Here is a 5,361-nt window from a genome sequence, read left to right as displayed (position 1 = left end):
ACTTACCCCAGGGCATTACTAGGCATTGAGTTGAACAGTGAATGCTTGGGTGCCCAGCCATGAAGCTGAAGATCCCAGGCCAATTAGACCCCTGATAGTGAGTCCCATGTTCATCTTAGAAACCATAAAAACAAAAGGATCAGAGATTGTAGCATAAGCTTAATCATGGAAGATAGAATGATTAATGAATTAAAAAAAGATTGATTTCTTTTCTCTCTTCAATCTTCCACAACAAGGAAGTGACTGATCCCGGTGAAACAGGAAGAATGTAATAAAACCAATAGTAGTAATGATAGTAACTAACCCTTATGGTACTTCCTTCATGTGAGACACTATTATCTATCCATCTGCATAAAATCATTAAATTTCAAAAACAAAATTTTTTTTCTCACAAAAAGCATATGCAGTTCATGAGTTAGGAGCAATTATTATTATCACAGATGAAAAAACTGAGGCTGAGGCTAAGTTATATGTGCAATCAAATTTGAACTCACTATACTATATTACCTAGGAATATGGGACACCTTGGTTTTGTTTTCTTGTAAGGCTTTTGAATTTTGGCTTTCACATTTAAACTCTTAGACTACCTGAAATTGATTATTTTTGGTAAGGTGTGAAATAATAATAAGGTGTGATACAATTTAATTTTTCAGTGGCTTCAGACCCAGTTGTTGATGAATTCAACTTTTATCTACTTATATGATAACTTCTTTTATACATGTGGGATTATTTTTGGGCTCTTTATTTTACTCTACTGTATATTCCTGCTCCAAAGCCATTCTTGATTACTTGAATTTTGTATTATCTTAGGATTTTGCATATTCACATAAATTTGAGGGTCAGTTTGTCAAGTTCTTCAAAAGACCCAGCTTGGATATTGATTTTAATTGCTTTGGATTTACAGGTCAATTTGAGGAGAATAACATCCTTACAATATTATCTTGCATAAATACAGTAGTTCCTCATTTATATTGGTTTTCTTAATAACTTCCTAGCAAGGCTTACAATATTTCCCAAACAGGTCTTGTAACCTTATTTATATTTTTGGTATTATTGTAAATGGTATCTTTAAACATTATACTTCTATTTGTTTCTGATGTACAAAACCGTAATTTATATTATATATTAATCTTATGTCTAGCATAAGCATTTCCTTCATGAGTAGTGATATTGAATACCTTTTTTTAAAAGATTTTTATTTATTTATTCATGATAGACACACACAGAGAGAGAGAGAGAGAGAGAGAGAGAGAGGTAGAGATACAGGCAGAGGGAGAAGCAGGCTCCATGCAGGAGCCCGATGTGGGACTCGATCCCGGGTCTCCAGCATCACGCCCCAGGCCAAAGGCAGGCACCAAACTACTGAGCCACTCAGGGATCCCCTGATGTTGAATACCTTTTTATGTATTTGTTGGCTACTTATTAGTCTCTTGGAAAAATGTCAATTCAGGTCCTTTGCTTATTTAAAAATCAGAGTACTTGGCTTTCCCCCCCACCTAATGAGTTGTATGAGTTTCTAATATATTTTGGACAGTAACTCCCTAACAGATATGTGGTTTGCAAATATATTCTCTTAATCCATAGATTGCCTTTTCATTTTGTGATTGTTTCCTTTGCTTGCAGAAGCTTCTTAACTTGATGTAGTCCTACTTGTTTATTTTTGCTTTTGTTGATTATGCTTTTAGTGTCATAACAAAAAAAACATTACCAAAGACTAATATCAAGGAACTTTTTCCTCATGCTTTTCTACAAGTTTTACATTGTCAGGTCTTATGTTTAGGTCTTCTACAAGTTTTACATTGTCAGGTCTTATGTTTAAGTCCTTATCCATTTAAAATTAATTTTTTAAAAAATATTTTATTTATTCATGACACAAACACACACACACACACACACACACACACACACACAGAGGTAGAAAACAGGCAGAGGGAGAAGCAGGCTCCATGCAGGGAGCCCGATGTGAGACTTGATCCCAGGACCTCAGGGTCATGCTCTGGGCCCAAGGCAGGAGCTAAATCACTGAGCCACCCAGGCATCCCAAGTGTTAGACTCTTGATTTTGGCTCAGGTCACGATCTCAGGGCTCTGAGATCAAGCCCTATGCCAGGCTCCATACTCAATGCAGATTCTGTTTCTCTCTCTCTCTACCTCCTTCTCCCCTCCCCCCACTTGCACACATGCTCTCCTTCTCCCTCTCTCAAATAAACAAACAGAAATATTTTAAAATAAAAAAATTAGCCTATTTTTTGGGCTCTTTATGTAGAGGAAAGAAGATACGAAAATAATAAAGTATGGTAGAACTACATAGGAGATTAGCATAGCAAATACATGCTACAAGGTCACAGACACTTGCTATGAGGTATCATAAAATTGGCTATAAGTTTTTGTAATAACTATACAATAAGAACACAGTTACAACCTTTAGAGTAAGCATAAGATTAGCTTTAAAAAAAAAAGGGTCCAACAATCAATTGACTGAGCCACCCAGGTGCCCCTAGATTTGTTTTTTAAAAAAATATTACATATTATGAATCCTGGTAAGCTGCCTTACATTCTTCAAAACAAGGTTGAATATAAAAAAATAAAAACCATAAACTGATTTGAACCCAGGTCTTCATATTAAAGTAAATTTTTTTTTTCCAGGACACCAAGCTGCTTTGAAGGTGGAAAGAATGGGATGGGGCTCTTGGGACACAAGGTCTCCCTTGGTTCATTAGCTACTGGGAACATCCTGTCCTGTCCCAAGGGCTGAAATGTTGTTAAGTGGGGAAGATAGGAACTAAATCTAAGAGGAGCCACAAAAAATTTAAGTCCCAATTTAAAAGAATAATCTCAGCTCAGATAAAAGTTCTCCCATCTTGTCCTGATAGCATCAACTAGGAGGTTCATCTGAACCCTTCTGGGTGCTTTACTCACTGCTCCAGAATATTAGACTTGATGGTAAGAGCAGTACTGAGACCCCAGGAGGGGTTATATTCCTGCCCTAGCCTTTACCCTTAAAAAGAGTTAGAATATTGTGAGGCTAGACTCTAGGGTTTCCTAATGCCCTAGGAGGTATTCTTTCCTGTAGTCAAAACCCACAATTTTGTTCTCAATTTTGGAAAAAGCTCCTAAAAACTGATAAAATACTGATGGAATGTAGGACCTATCTCTGACTCTACCGAGTGGACAGTTTTCTGGAATATGATCCAGGGGAATAACTAGGTACTTTGTGTTTGATCAACGCTTGATAAACTGACTCCAACTGATAGTGGGAATGGACATGCCAATAGTACAGACAAATCTACCTGAGTCAGGAAGTGGGGAACAACATGAATTTAATGGTATCAAAACTTCATGGAATCCCAATCACATCCCTGGCCACTGTTCCTTATACATCATCTCATACATTGTGTCTGTTTCCAACCATGAATTTGAGGGTAAAAAAGGAAATAAGTCTGGGGTGGCCAGTAATAAAAATATGTGATTAAAAGACTGGGCAACTGTGTAGAGAGAAGTATTTCAGCTGCTTCGCACTACCATGCTGGAGATGGGAGTCTAGACATGGTTGAACCCGGCCACGAAAAGCTTGATGCTTGTTTGTTGGTTCCATGGACAGAAATGGGGACACAAATTTGATATTAGGTGGAACTATGAAATCTCTTGCAGTCAAGGAGGCTGGAGGCCAGTCTCTGGGTTTGGGTTATCATGGTTTTGATTTCCTTCCTAGATCCTGGTACACATATCTCCTCTTGTTTAACAAATCTGAGAGCTAAGGAGTCATGAAGTTGGTGATAACATGTGTACAGTGTCCAACCCAAAGTTAGCGTTTAATAAGTCTCAGTTGTTGCAATCTTATTTGTTTTGTTGTGCATATTTTTTTCTTCTTGAGTCTTTTGGAGGAGGGACCTTTTGGGTTCCAATTACTCTCCCAACAAAATAACAAACGACGTTTGTAAAAACACCCTCACTCTTTTCTTTCTTAGGCCAGAGTGTTGAACTTAAGGAAAATTGGACATTTTTCTGAACTATTCAGATCATACTTAAGCTTCATACCCAAATTATCAGAAGCTCACAAGGGAGAATGCAGTTGTTATAACTGTAGCTTTCTGACCAAAGAGGCACGTAAGGTCACCTGTGCATTCTCAAAGTAGGAATCTCATAAAGTAAAGGAATTCAGAGGTTCTGCTAATAATTTATAAGAGCCACAGATGAGAAGCCAAAAGGTAAGAGTTTGGTGGTGGTGGGGGGTTTACATGAGTGATGGTCTAGAAATAAGGATTTTCTTTGATTTTCAAATGAACAGGGGCATCTAGTGCCAATTGTTTGCAAAATTTGGGAAGAATCATGATTACAATTCCAAGTCTCTCTTCATAGCACTTACTATTAAGTTCGCTTGAGTTGTTGTGTTGTTGTCCTTGTAACTCTTGGGATTTCTGAATGTAGGAGCTCATCCTCATATCCTCCATTTACTGTTTACACCACCATCTCACCCCTTGTCCCCACCACAAGTTATTTTTATTTTTATTTTTTATTGGAGTTCAATTTGCCAACATATAGCATAACACCTAGTGCTCATCCCATCAAGTGCCCCCCTCAGTGCCCGTCACCCAGTCACCACCCGCCCCCCACCCCACCTCCCTTTCCACCACCCCTTGTTCGTTTCCCAGAGTTTGGAGTCTCTCATGTTCTGTCTCCCTCTCTGATATTTCCCACTCATTTTTTCTCCTTTCCCCTTTATTCCCTTACACTATTTTTTATATTCCCCAAATGAATGAAACCACATAATGTTTGTCCTTCTCCGATTGACTTATTTCACTCAGCATAACTCCTACTAGTTCCATCCACGTCAAAGAAAATGGTGGGTATTTGTCATTTCTTTTCTTTTCTTTCTTTTTTTTAAAGCTTTTATTTATTTATTCATAGACAGAGAGAGAGAGAGAGAGAGAGAGAGAGAGGCAGAGACACAGGCAGAGGGAGAAGCAGGCTCCACGCAGGGAGCCCGATGTGGGACCCTATCCCGGGTCTCCAGGATCACACCCCCGGCTGCAGGCGGCGCTAAACCACTGCGTCACCGGGGCTGCCCGTATTTGTCGTTTCTAATGGCTGAATAATATTCCATTGTATACATAAACCACATCCTCTTTATCCATTCATCTTTCGATGGACACCGAGGCTCCTTCCACAGTTGGCTATTGTGGACATTGCTGCTAGAAACATCGGGGTGCAGGTGTCCCGGCGTTTCACTGCATCTGTATCTTTGGGGTAAATCCCCAGCAGTGCAATTGCTGGGTCGTAGGGCAGATCTATTTTTAACTCTTTGAGGAACCTTCACACAGTTTTCCAGAGTGGCTGCACCAGTTCACATTCCCACCAACAG

This window comes from Canis lupus, chromosome 24 (assembly GCF_011100685.1).
Source record: "Canis lupus familiaris isolate Mischka breed German Shepherd chromosome 24, alternate assembly UU_Cfam_GSD_1.0, whole genome shotgun sequence".
Lineage (NCBI taxonomy): Eukaryota > Metazoa > Chordata > Mammalia > Carnivora > Canidae > Canis > Canis lupus.
Note: the sequence above shows the minus strand (reverse complement) of the source record.